Source organism: Nycticebus coucang, chromosome X (genome assembly GCF_027406575.1).
Source record: "Nycticebus coucang isolate mNycCou1 chromosome X, mNycCou1.pri, whole genome shotgun sequence".
Classification (NCBI taxonomy): domain Eukaryota; kingdom Metazoa; phylum Chordata; class Mammalia; order Primates; family Lorisidae; genus Nycticebus; species Nycticebus coucang.
Window position 1 is genome coordinate 83,682,913 of NC_069804.1, and position 15,501 is coordinate 83,698,413.

At 41.1% G+C, this 15,501-nt stretch overlaps 1 long non-coding RNA gene across 1 annotated transcript; it reads right to left on the minus strand.

Moving 5' to 3' along the window:
- Positions 1-3,024: 3,024 nt before the first annotated feature.
- On the minus strand, positions 3,025-14,584 carry LOC128578492 (uncharacterized). Its single transcript, XR_008377724.1, has 6 exons — positions 14,224-14,584; positions 9,962-10,093; positions 7,207-7,416; positions 6,617-6,929; positions 4,716-4,882; positions 3,025-3,335 (listed from the first exon to the last, which is right to left on the minus strand). It is a non-coding gene; the product is annotated as an uncharacterized LOC128578492 (long non-coding RNA).
- Between the last annotated feature and the right edge of the window lie 917 nt (positions 14,585-15,501).

Consider the following 15,501-nt stretch of genomic DNA (forward strand, 5'->3'; position numbering starts at 1 on the left):
ATTATTTTTTCCTGTTACCTGGGAAAATATACTGGTAATAATTTAACTTGGCCTCATCAGTAAAGACCTGATTGATTAGATTAAGCAATATCGCATTCCGTACATCTAAATGGTATAGAAACAGAAACTTTCCTCTTATCACATAGGATAATTACTTGGGAGAATTTACCTTAGATTTCACAGTACCCAAAATAATATCTGGAAGTGGTTAATATTCATTCATTCATAAATATGTAGTCCATTGGACATTTAGTGTTTTAGCTTACTAAGCACTTTAATCTGCACTCCTTTTCTGAAATGTTTAGTTCTATGAGAAGACTTCAGTGTCTTTAGTGCCTAGCAGGGTATCTGGCACATTATAATTAATCACAACAGTGTAATGCTTTGTCTTTGCAGTATATTTTATAGTTTAAAAGCAATTCTCATGTGTTTTCTTTTCTGCTGCCTGGAATATTGTATCTTTACTCAAACTCACCAGAGCAGCAAAACACAAAGATATCAAATATACAAATTATTCATTTATTGAACACTTCTGCATAGTTGATATTCTTTTGACAACGGAGTTTTTTTTTTCTTTTTTTGCAGTTTGGGGCTGGGTTCGAACGCACCACCCTTGGTATATGGGGCTGGCGCCCTACCCACTGAGCCACAAGGTGCCGCCCTGACAAAGGACCTTTTATTTTCATGCTTCTTTCTTTGTATCCATAGTGCCTACCTAGCAGAGTAGAGTACAAATGCTTTATAGTTTACAAAGCACATTCACATATTTTTCTTTGAGTTGCCTTCATATAATAAATAATCACTGCATCCTTAGTGCCTAGCAAAGGGATAGGCACAGAGAAGGAAATTAATATTATTCAGACATATTCTCTGACATTTACAACAGGGGGTGGTAAACTGTAAATGGCAGGCCAAATCCACTTTGCTCAAACAAAGTAAGAATGGTTATTACTTTTTAAGAAGGTTGTTAAACAAAGAATATGTAATAGTGACCACATGGCCAGCAATGACTAAATTATTATTTACAATTTTCCCCCTTACAGAAAAACTGTGATGACTACTGATTTATACAATGTTTCACAACTTACATTGTGCTATTTCTTTTTTTTTTTTTTTTTTTGCAGTTTTTGGCCGGGGCTGGGTTTGAACCCACCACCTCTGGCATATGGGGCTGGCGCCCTACCCCTTTGGGCCACAGGCGCTGCCCTACACTGTGCTATTTCAAATGTTACCTGTGCATGATTGCCAATACACTATTTATGAACAAACCTTGCTTTTTTTCTCTTGTGTTTTATAGTTCTTTCATACACACTATCAATCATTTCAATGAACTTCCCTCATAAAGGAGGGAGAATCAAGGAAAAGATTAAACCTACTAAATAATCCCAAGTTTTCTCATCTTTAAGCCTAGAGATGGGTATTAAACCCAGGAGCAGGGTTGGCATAGTCCAAAGTATTTGGCCACTATTATGAGCAGGGAGTTCAAGTTGTCTCATGGGGCCTCACTCCATCCCAGGCCCAATCACTTTCTGTAACCATCACTGGATGTTATAAACACGAGGAATCCTGCTCAGTTAAGCTGAAAGAAGGAAGGTGTTCCCATCAAGTGCTTCTTAGAAGGTTGACATATCTGTGTACCCCTTGTTTAATTCTTCTCATTGGCCTGGAATATCTCTTCATATTTTACATAGATTGCCTGGCACATTTTCCTCCCCAACAGCCTGCTGTTTTCCTCTTCTCATCAGCCTAGGGCTTCTGAGGTTAGAGGAAAAGACTGAAACATAATATCACCTATATGGATGCTTGCTCCTTAGAGGAATAACAAAAGCCAAACTAGATGTTGTCTGGATTTGGATGTCTCTCTTAAGTATAAGATGTGAATAGAAATGGAAATTTAAAAAACCACTAAAACCTTAATAAATAGCTAAAACTGTGATTAAAAATTGACTTAAGACTTGCCCGGGCATCATACTGTCAATCTAAAGATATGTTCCTTTAAAGTAAATGGCAACATCAAAAAGTACATCTCAAAAGAAGCATACTTAAATGGAATCTAGTCTTGAGATTTGTTTCTCTTGGACCTTCTGTTCATCCACAGAGTCTTTATTAGTTGGTCTTACTTGTGTCTGGGGTCTTCCACCCTTGGGTCATGGAAATTTAATCTACAACCTTGGGCATATTTAAGATCTTGGGCCTGATGCCATAGGTCTCAGTTCTCAGGTCTACCATGTGTCCCATACTAATTCTTAGGCCTTCTGTCTAACTCAAGACTTCAGCCTTCCATTCAACTCAGTCAGGCTCTGTCCAACTCAGGCCACCTTCTATACACCTTGGTTCTTCAGGCTTTTGTTGGTCTCAGGTCTGGAGTTTCTATGTATCTTGGGATATGGGCTTTCCATTTTAGCCTTCAGTTCTCAAGTCTGAAACCATTTGTCTTCTACTTTGGACCTTCCATCCATCATGAACCTTCCACCTTCTGTCCATCTTACATCTTGGGATTTACTTTAGTCTAGAGAGACCATAGGGCCTCGTTTTGGTCTTGGATCATCTCACAGGGAAGTTGGCATAAAGAACAGCTCTGCGATGCTTTTTTTGATAGCTGACATTCTGTACCTATTGGGAAGGGGTTAGGAAGCCCCTCTGTCACACATAACACACACACACACATACACATGCACACATACATATGCAAAGAAATTCAAGGAGAGGATTATATAAAAACAAAGAGAGGGAGACAGACTCATGAAGAGGCTGAAATACTCAAAGGTGAGTAGAAAGGGAAAAGGCAAAGAAGAAATACAAATGAGCAGAGAGATTAATGCTAAAACAGAAAATCACAAACAGCAAAGAGACACTGAGATGCACAGGGGTTGGGGGAGGAAATAGCCTAAAAGAAATGTGGAAAAGAGAAATGCAAGATAAGAAGTTGAAACAGCAGGAAGATATGCCAGACTCAGATAAAGGTGAAACATCAAATGAACACGAAGGGGAAGGGGTGACAAACAATCTGAGTTCACAAAAAGAATGAGAAAAGAGGAAGGCAGAACAAGAAAATAAGAAAAAGCACAAAGCATGTGACCCAAAGAGAAGACACAAAAAGAACAAAGATTGAAAAAAGAGTGAGATCTAAGAGAGCAAAGAGAAACAGCAACAAAATGAAAAAGTGAGACACATCTAAGCCAAGGCACAGCCCACTTTTGAGAACAAAGAAAATGAGGCAAAGGCACCACCTAGAAGAAATTAGTGAGAAACATGGAAATGAGTAAGACACACTTTAGATAGAGAAGAAGAGCAAAGACACTGAAGGAGGAAAGAGACAAGCAAAGAAATACACACTTATGAGTGAGAGATAAACAAAGGCAGATATTCAGAAGAAGACAGTAAGGAGTGGAAAAAACAAGATAACAGGGAGAGACACAAGAAGCACAAAAAGGATCCCACACAAAAAAAGTGCCATTAATAATTACAATAAACTACCATTGCAACCAATATTACTTATACTACTACTAATAATAATAACCACAACCACCAGCATAGATGCTGTTCTACTTAAGCGAACTTTTTCCTTAGGGGATTTCTCTTTTTTTTTTTTTTTGAGACACACTCACTTTCTCACCCTCAGTAGAGTGCTATGGTGTCATAGCTCACAGCAACCTCCAACTCTTGGGTTCAAGTGATTCTCTTGCCTCAGCCTCCCGAGTAGCTGGGACTATAGGCACCCACCATAATGCTTGGTTATTTTTAAAGATGGGGTCTCTCTTTTGCTCAGGCTGGTCTGGAAGCTGTGAGCTCAGGGCAATCCATCCACCTCAGCCTCTCAGAGTGCTAGGATTACAGGCATGAGCCACTGCACCCAGCTGCAGGGATTTCTTACATGCAACCAAAATGTGCCAACTCTGCCTACTACCAGATAGTGGTCACTTGTACTATAGCCAATGAACTTATGAAATGTCTTGGGTTATCTTTTACTTACCATGTGCCAGGCACTATATTAAGCATTTTACATACATTACATAGTTTAATTCTCACTAATAGGTGAGTCTAATGAGAGACACTAAACTGCCAAAGACCATATACCTAATGAGTAGCAGCAGAGAGAATTTAAACACACAATGTGTGCCTCTTAGCATTCTGCTCCAACTATTTACTGGGATTTCCGTAAGAGCCAAACAAGATAGCACAGTTGAGTGAATATTTCCATAAAGAACACTTAGACAGCACTTAGTCAATCCCCTCATTTTACAGCTTCTCCTTTCTTCACCTTTTTAGAAAACTCACTGACTTAGTTTTCACACCTTTCACAATTATAGTGGTTGCTTCAGGGTCTAAATTTTTTTTTTTTTTCTAAATCTTAACTGCAGATACTCTCTCACATTGGAGATGAGAAAGGGCTACCTTTTCTTCAGAAAGCAAAATCTATATTTTAGGCTTCTCAAGTTTAAGCCTCTAAGAATGACAGGGGATCTATGCAATGAAGACATAGAACAGACAAATAGAGGCTAAATTCCTATGATACATCTATCTGGTAAGGAGATTGTAATGTCTTTGAGTTGTTTCAGTGAACCCAGTTGGTAATAGGGAAACTGCTCATCTTCCTATCTCACATTTGGCCCTTCTTCATGTTAGACCACCACATTCCCATCCAAGACCAACTTCCAAAAAACAGCTATTAGTTCTGGAGCAATCCTCATAGGATTGCAACACCAACAACTTACTTCATTCTGCCAGTCTAAAGAGCTAGAGTGCCAGGCATGTTCATCTTCAGGTGGGAAGGATGGCTTCCTTTGATGTGTTCAAATTTCTCACTCCTGCTGCAGACCCAAGTCTCTCCTTTCTTTTGGGAAGGATGATTTGGAAAATAGGAAGAGAAAAAAATCAAGAGCTACAAAAAATAAGAGAGATATCATGTAAATGCTTGAGTATCGAATACTATGCTAGAGTTATGAAAGATTCAAATTAATGATATAGACAGTGTTTCCACAGAGCTTAGACACATACAAAGTCTAAGTCTTTTTTTTTTTTTTTTTTTTGTAGAGACAGAGTCTCACTTTATGGCCCTCGGTAGAGTGCCATGGCATCACACAGCTCACAGCAACCTCCAACTCCTGGGTTTAAACGATTCTCTTGCCTCAGCCTCCCGAGTAGCTGGGACTACAGGCGCCCGCCACACGCCCAGCTATTTTTTGGTTGCAGTTCAGCCGAGGCTGGGTTTGAACCCGCCACCCTCGGTATATGGGGCCGGCGTCTTACCGACTGAGCCACAGGCGCCGCCCAAAGTCTAAGTCTTTACAGATACAATGAGTACAATTTCCTCCTTCAACAGAAAAAGAAACTGACATAAATGAGAATGTGTTGCTTGATCTCACTTAATGTGGCACAAGGAGACAATACTGCCTTTCATAGACTAATACCTTTAGTTGAAGACTAGAATCTTATTTAAAATGCCAATCAGCTAGGAAGGAGTCCCTTTAAATGATTAATAACTGGGCCAGGCGAGGTGGCTCATGCCTGTAATTCTAGCCCTCTGGGAGGCTAAGGCGGGTGGATCCACCTGAGGCGAGTGGATCTCACGAGTTAGAGACCAGCCTGAGCCAGAGGAAGGCCTCAACTCTAAAAATAGCTGGGCGCTGTGGGCACCTGTAGTCCCAGCTACTCGGGAGGCTGAGGCAAGAGAATTGCTTGAACCCAAGAGTTTGAGGATCCTGTGAGCTGTAATGCCACACCACTCTACTGAGGGCAACAAAGTGAGCCTCTGTCTCAAAAATAAATAAATAAATACAAATAATTAATTAATAACTGAGATCACAAAAAGACACAATAGATAGGAGGGGAAGAGAGAATGAGGCTTAAAAATAGGACTGCATCAAATTTGCTTTATTTAAGTCTCCTGGTTCAGGACTGTCAAAACACAGCCAGGGTAGCAATCTTCCTGAATAACTCTCACCGCAGCACTCTGTTCCTAGGCTTTCTTTTTTTTTTTTTTTTTGGTAGAAGACAGAGTCACTGTACTGCCCTCGGGTAGAGTGCCGTGGCGTCACACAGCTCACAGCAACCTCTAACTCTTGGGCTTACGCGATTCTCTTGCCTCAGCCTCCCGAGCAGTGTTCCTAGGCTTTCTAGTAAGTGCTATTAATAATTTGCACTATTCGGGCGGCACCTGTGGCTCAGTCGGTAAGGCGCCGGCCCCATATACCGAGGGTGGCGGGTTCAAACCTGGCCCCGGCCAAACTGCAACCAAAAAATTGCCGGGCGTTGTGGCGGGCGCCTGTAGTCCCAGCTACTCGGGAGGCTGAAGCAAGAGAATTGCCTAAGCCTAAGAGCTGGAGGTTGCCGTGATCTGTGACGCCACGGCACTCTACCGAGGGGGACAGAGTGAGACTCTGTCTCTAAAAAAAAAAAAAAATAATAATAATTTTCACTATTTCTAAGTCTATGGATCTTTCTAGTCAATTATAACATTTCAAGGGTTCTTACTCATAAAAAACGTCTCATAAAATTTAGAGTACCCACTCATTATGAAGAATTTTGGACATGCCTATAATCAGGATTTACTGCACTGAATGGTCATTTTCATCTACCAACCTTTGCTCCCCAATTAACCTCTCCCATCACTGACCTAGAGAACCATCCTGGTTCTTTAGATCCTGCCTAATGACAGATAACTGTGCCATTTTTTGTCAGGTTTCCATTTGTGGTTATGAGGCATCCATCAATCAGCAAGCACAGCATAAGAGGATAAAATTCTTATTTATCTTTCCAAACAGCTTAATGTATGTTATATCCTATGGACATCCCAAGGCATCTTGTATATCAGTGATTGACAAACTTCTCCTATAGAGCCTAAAGGGAGCCTTTGAGGATGAGATGGAACAGCAGAATGATTTCTCTACAATATCAATGTCACTTATATGGCAGTTTTCCACATTCTCCTAAAAAAAAAAAAAAAAAAAAGGACGATTTAGTTGTAGGCCTCCACCCACTTTATTCCCACCCTAAGCACCCTAAATCATGCAGCCTGCTACCCAGACACATCATCATTTTCACTAATCTCTCATGCAGGTGCTTCCCAGATTAGTTAGGAAGCTGTTTTTAGCAAGGCAGATACACGATAATGATGAATACAACCTCAGTGGAAAGCTACTATAAGTGTACTGGAAAATAAGATCAAAATTATAATTATTTCATTTTTAGGGACAAGTTACCCACCTTCACGTGTGATAGTTGTCTTTGAGACGTTCATCTTCCTATCAGGGCCCAGGAAAGTATTTGTGGTGAACCTCCTGGCCTAGGGTTGTTGCCCAGTGGTAGTGAGCTTTTCCCCTGGAGGATCCTCATGCCCCATCTCCACCTAGGGATCGTCAAAGGGAATGGGTCACTAACACTGTAAAGCAACAAGCCTATTCCTCTGAGGAAGATCTGGAAAAGAGACAAAAGAGAAATAAATGATTAAAATGGAGTTCACTGAGAAAATCTGTCAACTAGTGGTTAAATTCAATCCTTTTCTTCATACGGATTAGGGATGAACATTTACAGCTATGTAGAGCTCTTTATTTGGCTACCAGCCTAGCAACATGAGATTTCCTATATTCATCTCCCCACCTCACCTCCTCCATTTTGTGAACTTTCCCTCATCTCCAAGAGCAATTTATTTTTTTAATTTTTTTTGAGATAGTCTCATTTTGTCGCCCTCGGTAGAGTACAATGCCATCACAGCTCACAGCAACCTCCAGCTCTTGGGCTTAGGCGATTCTCTTGCCTCAGCCTCCTGAATAGCTGGGATTACAGGCGCCTGCCACAACACCTGGCTATTTTTTGTTGTTGTTGTTGCAGTTTGGCCGGGGCTGGGTTTGAACCTGCCACCCTCAGTATATGGGGCCGGCGCCCTACTCACTGAGCCACAGGCACCGCCCTCCAAGAGCAATTTAGAGCTGAATAATTACCGAAATTCCTACACTGCATTTTATTTTCCAGTTTTTATTAATGAGCAATCCTCTAGAATGTGAATTATTAACACTCTTGTGTTCTCATCAGAAAATACAGTGTGTGCAGGGGTGGGGTGGGGTGGTAAGAAATCAAGGAGTTGAAGCTAATGAAAGGAGAAGCCAAAATTTTCTCAACCAAGGAAGTCATGAAGTCCCTTGGAAAAGCTCCATTGCATTCTGACTCTAAATTCTATAAGAATTCTCTTTCATGGGCGGCTCAATATGCCAGAGGTGGTGGGTTCAAACCCAGCCCCGGCCAAAAATGCAAAAAAAAGAACTCTCTTTCACATTGCCTCTGGCTTCTTTTTTAAAGCACTATTTTATTTATTTTTTATTTTTATTTTTGTAGAGACAGAGTCTCACTTTATGGCCCTCGGTAGAGTGCCATGGCCTCACACAGCTCACAGCAACCTCCAACTCCTGGGCTTAAGCGATTCTCTTGCCTCAGCCTCCCGAGTAGCTGGGACTACAGGCGCCCGCCACAACGCCCGGCTATTTTTTGGTTGCAGTTTGGCCGGGGCCGGGTTTGAACCCGCCACCCTCGGTATATGGGGCCGGCACCTTACCGACTGAGCCACAGGCGCCGCCCCATAAAGCACTATTTTAAAAACTGAGCAATCCACATCAATCAAAGTGCCTGCCTGTCACCTAGTTTTGCTGCATTCCCCTCTTTTAATTTGTACTTTAAGTATTGTCATGCTGGGATAATATCAATGTGAGCAGAACTGTTTTTTACTTGATGCACATAACTTTTTTTTTTGAGACAGAGTCTCACTTGTTACCCTTGGTAGAGTGCTATGGTCTCACAGCTCACTGCAACCTCAAGCTCTTGGGCTCAAGCGATTCTCTTGTCTCAGCCTCCCGACTAGCTGGGTTACAGGTGCCCACCACAACACCCGGCTATTTTTAGAGATGGGGTCTCGCTCTGGCTCAGGATGGTCTCGAACCTGTGAAATCAGTCCATTCACCTGCCTTGGCCTCCCAGAGTGCTGGGTCACAGGCATGAGTTACCACCCATGTGACTTTTTTTTTTTTTTTTAAACAGAGTTTCACTGTAGTAGAGTGCGATGGCATCATAGCTCAAAGCAACTTCAGACCCTTGGGCTCAAGTGATTCTTTTGCCTCAGCCTCCCGAGTAGGTGGGACTACAGGCACCTTCCACAATGCCCAGCTATTTTTAGAGGTGGAGTCTCACTCTTGCTCAGGCTTACCTGGAACCTGTGAGCTCAGGCAATCCACCAGCCTCAGCCTCCCAGAGTGTTAGGATTACAGGCGTGAGCCACCGCGTCTGGCCTCACATAACATTTATTAAACAACTTGTATAATAGAGTACAACTAGAGTCCTAGGATATTCAGAGAAACCAAGAACCTTATAGATCCCCAGTTATGACAGCATTAACCTCAGAAAATCTGTGCAAAAGGGGAAAAACAAGATACAAAAGGCTAGGCATCCAGGAATAGCTCATACAGTCTCTGGAGCTCTCCTCTTCTACCTTTTAGCAATTTTATTGTTCTTTAAAGTAAGAAGTCTTCAACCTCTTAACAATAAAATGACAGTGATAATGGCCAAACCAGATACAGATTAAATTGGTCCTATTCATAAACAAATTCTGAGAACTTAATACCAGCATGCCAAAGGAAGGCTGGAATAATTAAAAGGATGACTCACCAAAAGGTGTAGGTTCATTCTCTTGCTAACTAGCTATATGAACAGAAAGGAAATAATTTATTGCCCTGTATCTCTCACTCTGCATTTATAAAATAGGGATAAAGCATGTTTGTCCTTATAGACTTCATGGGAGCCCAGCTGAGGGATAAATGAAATGAGCCAAACTTACTACAGAAAGGTTAAAATACACATGTATATGCAAAAAATATGACCAAAACGGGCCTATGTCCTGCTTTTAAAAGGAGAATTGAGGAAATTAAAAGCCCTTACAGCCGAAAATAAACAACAATTCTGTCCCCAAACTACCTACCTTTTTCTCTAGGTACAAGCCATCCACCAAAATTAGCTGGAGCTTATTCAGATTCTCAAAAGGAAAGATATGGTAAATTTGGAGCCTTTTATAGCTGTTAGCAGTCCTCAGGTTTCACATGCTCAGAATGTCCTTAAGAAAAAAGCCATGGTTTAGTAGGATATACTATGGCGCTAGTAGCATATCAAAACTGTTACAAAAACCCCAAGGGAAAAAAGTAGAACGTATAACCTGAAGCATTATAGATATGTGTGTCTCCTGTCTCTACTTTCTTTTTTTTTTTTGAGACAGAGCCTCAAGATGTCGCCCTGGGTAGAGTGCTCTGGCTTCACAGCTCACAGCAACCTCCAACTCCTGGGCTCAAGAGATTCTCCTGTCTCAGCCTCCTAAGTAGCCGGGACTATAAGCACCCTCCACAACACCTGGCTATTTTTGGGTTGCAGCCATCTTGTTGTTTGGTGGGTCCGGGCTGGATTCAAACCCGCCAGCTCAAGTGTGTATGGCTGGCGCCTTAGCTGCTTGAACCACAGGCGCCGAGCCTACTTTCTATCCTATTTGGTCTCCCTAAGGTGATGTATGAAAGTCACTGTTAGCATCACAGAAGGATTAGGCAAATAAAGACAAAAGAGATACATGAATATAGGTCAAACCAATACTCTCCTTAAGGGTTGACTAAATTTGTGGCTAAAGGTCATTCTGGTGCTTAAAATACTTCAAGATACAAGTGTAGGAGAGCAGTTGCTACTATTGCCTGGAAGTGTAATTGTTGTGACCATTTTTAATAATTGGCTGTCTGGTTTTACTATATATAGCAAAGGAGCTCACTAAAGCAGACCTAAGGCAATTTTGCAGCCTTGAAAGCACTTTGTATGGTTATGGTATGGTGTTGTATAGAAAGCACCAGGTATTCTAAACCTGGGGACCTTAAATGAACACAGGCTTCCATATTCCTGATCAGGGATTGCTATATTATAAGGTTCTTTGTGTCAATATCAAACAGATTGTAAAAGTAGTATATGGAAGATCACTTATTCAACTCTGTTCTCTAGATAAGATATCTAGTAAGGCCAAGCAGTGTGATTCTGTCTCCAAAAAAAATGTATATATATATACAACTCAATGGCCCAATACATTGATATAGAACTGTGCATGGCCATTGAAGTTTAATTTGTTAAATTCAGTGGGCCAGCTAACTCTCAAATACTAGAAGAACCAACTTGAGTTGTATTTTGAAGGACAACTGTGTAAAGTGTTCCTTGTCTATAACCCAAAATATGATAGTAGGAATATTAAGTTTCCTTCCAATGTAATCTATAAGATCTGCGGCAGAGGAAAGCATTAGCTTTGTTTAACTATACATATGGATACTGTTCATCATCCACGCTGACATTACCTACATAGTTCAGATCGAAATTTTAGTTTTCTGTTTAAATAGGAAGAATTTTTTTCGGGATGCTTTCACATATAAGAATATTTTAGCAGTCACCACAGACCAACTTTTAATTCACAAACTCACATCCAGGTGTACATTTGCTAACCAGGGCCCAAATACCTGGAAAAAAATTTATGAGTGCTTAATCACAGCAGCTTTGGGTCTCATGATCTTTTGTAATTTAGGAAGATGGCTAGAGAAATGGTTAGAAAAGTTACAGAAGGGCGGCGCCTGTGGCTCAGTCGGTAGGGCGCCAGCCCCATATACCGAGGGTGGTGGGTTCAAACCCGGCCCCGGCTGAACTGCAATCAAAAAAATAGCTGGGTGTTGTGGCGGGCACCTGTAGTCCCAGCTACTCGGGAGGCTGAGGCAAGAGAATCGCTTAAGCCCAGAAGTTGGAGGTTGCTGTGAGCCGTGTGACGCCAGGGCACTCTACCGAGGGCCATAGAGTGAGATTCTGTCTCTACAAAAAAAAAGTTACAGAAAAAGAAGATTGTAAGGGGATATAAGACAAAACTAGGGTCAAAAAACTTCTTTAATCCTATATATTAAGGTTCTATAAAGGAAAAACTCAGAAATCATGATAATCAATTTAAGTCCCTGTCTTAATTCATCAGCATTCCTGGGAGGCTAGAATTCAGGCTGACAGTGATTTGAATTAAAGTTAGAGCCAAGACTAAAATCAAAGTCTTAATCCCAGTTCAGAAATTTTTCATAACTTTGCAGTATCTGACTCCCATGGCCAAGCCATAAAAAATAGTCATTCACTCACTCCACCTAAGGGAACATACACTTGCACTTGCAAAAACCCATACTGGAGCAGAACCTGTAAACCCTCACTGTACACATCCTGAGCTGACCAACCAAGGTCACACCTTGCATTTTCCCCTTGCCATGACTTTGCTCAATGAGAGTGCCTCCATCACTCTTCTTCCTCTGCGCCCCACAGAACTTCCTAATGTTTCTATGATACTCCATACACTCTGCTCAACACCATAACAATTTGTTCATTTCTGCATCCACCATAAGAAAGCAAACTCCTTCACAGAAATTATATATAACCAAAGTTTTGCAGTGTCTGGCATAATAAATATTAATTGAATTAACACAAGAATTAGCTTATTTTTGAAGATACCCACATTTCCAGAGTATCTTCTTTACAACTGCTGAGATTTTTCTTACTGATAGAGATTATTTCAAGCAATGACTTTAAATACAGCTCCAAGATTAGCCTTTGGATGCTATCTAGGAGGTGCCAGTCTATCTAAAATCAAGTCATCCTTCCTCTTTGATTGTAGTACAGACCAGCTCTGAATTCACTCTTTAAAACAAATTCCAATAATAGTTACAGTTGAATGTTGAGGATGAACCACAATTTGATTAGTAGCAAGATTTCATAAGCATAGACCAGTGTTTCTCAAATTGGGGTGATAAAAACTGAGTTTGGATATATTCTCATGGATAAATCAAGTATCACGTATATCACATAAAACATGTCTTTCATGAAGATAACTTGAAATTGGAAAATGTGTTTACATCTTAAATAACTTTTTAAAGTCAGTATTCCTCAAAACACATACTGTTTAGGTCTCAGAAAATTTTGATCCTTTAAAAGGTGTTTCATGGGGGCGGCGCCTGTGGCTCAAGGAGTAGGGCGCCGGTCCCATATGCCGGAGGTGGCAGGTTCAAACCCAGCCCTGGCCAAAAACCACAAAAAAAAAAAAAAAAAAAAAGAAAAAGGTGTTTCATGGGTGGCACCTGTGGCTCAGTGGGTAGGGCGCCGGCCCCATATACCGAGGGTGGGGAGTTTGAACCCAGCCCAGGCCAAACTGCAGCAAAAAATAGCCGGGCGTTGTGGCGGGTGCCTGTAGTCCCAGCTACTTGGGAGGCTGAGGCAAGAGAATCGCTTAAGCCCAAGAGTTGGGGGTTGCTGTGAGCTGTGATGCCACAGCACTCTACCCAGGGCGACAGCTTGAGGCTCTGTCTCAAAAAAAAAAAAGAAAGAAAAAGGCAAAGGGAAAGAGGCATATAAAGTAGGCAAGGAAGGTCAGAGTTTTCTTTTAAAACGTATTCTCCATTGCTTTCTTGGCAGAAAGATTCCAAACTTTTTAAAAAAGTGTCTCTGGTCTGAATTATCCATGATTATCTATTCTTGGACAGAAATAATAGAAAAAAGGTCCAAAGAGCCATAGTATCAGACTTATACCCCCAATTTTTGAACCTTAAGATCTCAAGCTTATGAAATTTAGCAATCACCAATTTGCCAATTTGGCATATAGCCAAACAGAATGGCTACAACCTATCTCTTTAATCTCTTTCCATGCCTTCATAAGAAGTAAAGAACAAATGACATTAAAATAAAACTAGATCACCCAGATGCCACTGGTTGACAATATTAACCATATCCATTTGGCTCAAAGAGAAAATGTAAACCTACTTCCATCTGTAAATTTATCCTACCAATTTCAAATCTCCGTGAGCTCCCTTTTAACACTTTGTCACCTATAATTCAGCTAAAGACAGCACTTGATTATAATTTCCTAAAGTTGTTTCAAGTATATAGGCTGTTCAACAATACAACGGTCTCGGGTGAAATTGTACAGGATAGTAGCATTCCTAGCCGTCACTTCACTGAAACCTAGCATAGAGCTGTGTAACTCAGTATTAATTCTACAATTCTGTTGGTTAACTTGCGTATGTATTTAATATATGAATTTCAGATGGAGTGGGAAGAGGAAAAGAGTTCCTCTGACTTGTCTATGGGTGGCATCTAAGAGAAAGAAAATAGGATGGAGGAAAGATTACTTAATAACTACAAAGTAGTACTTACAGTATTCTAAAGAGCCAGAGACTCTTCTTAAGGCAGTCCAAGGAACTAGTAGTGCAAACTGCACCCTGAGCTGGGCTGATCTTTTGACATTCTTCTCGGAGAAATGATGTCTTTTTCAAGTGATTAAAAAGAACCTGCTGTTGCATTAATTAGTTATTTGCTTTAGCTATTCCATATTACATTCTCCTTTGCCACAAAACACCCTGTGCACTAGAGACTGGGACATTAATTCATTTTTACTAGGCAGTTGTTTTGCTGTTGAAATATAAATGATTAGATCTTGGCTTATTTTTCTTATAAAATCGGCTAACTGATCCCATCATTTCTAAACTAAGTTAAGTCCTCACTTCAGGATGGTGTTTCAAACTTCACATTACTAGCAGAATTAAATGGTACATTTTATATACTAGATTAATCAAATGAGATGATCTATATGTTTCTTAAAAGTGCCTCTACTTTAAAAGGATTAAATGAGAAACTATCTGCAATCTTTTTGAAATAAGTAGAGCCTGGAGCTACAGATGAAGCAATTTAAGAATCAGGAAATGGTAACCAGGCATGGTGGCTGATACCAGTAATCCTAGCACTCTGGGAAGCCAAGGTGGGTGAATTGGTTGAGCTCAGCCTGAGCAAGAGCAAGATCCGGTCTCTAAAAATAGCCGGGCATAGGCAGCACCTGTGGCTCAGTGAGTAGGGAGCCAGCCCCATATGCCAAGGGTGGTGGGTTCAAACCCAGCCCCGGCCAAACTGCAACAAAAAAATAGCCGGGCATTGTGGCGGGCGCCTGTAGTCCCAGCTGCTCGGGAGGCTGAGGCAAGAGAATCACGTAAGCCCAAGAGTTAGAGGTTGCTGTGAGCCGTGTGACGCCACGGCACTCTACCCGAGGGCTGTACAGTGAGACTCTGTCTCTACAAAAAAAAAAAAAAAAAAAATAGCCGGGCATTGTGGCAGGCGCCTATCATCCCAGCTACTTGGGAGGCTGAGGCAAGAGAATCACTTGAGCCCAAGAGTTTGAGGTTGCTGTGAGCTGTGACGCAACAGCACTCTACCAGGGGTGACAAAGTGAAACTCTGTCTCAAAAACAAACAAACAAAAAAGGCTAAGAAAGTGTAAGTCGTTTTTCTTAAAGTAAATGAAGGCTGGCAAAGCTCCAGCAAGATCTGGTTCTAAAATGTTGGTGGAGCCCAAAGAAAGATACTAGTCTGAAGAATTCCATTCTGGAACTCCTTTGGTAATACTAAAATAGTAAGAATGACAGTGGTCTATCCACAGACCCAC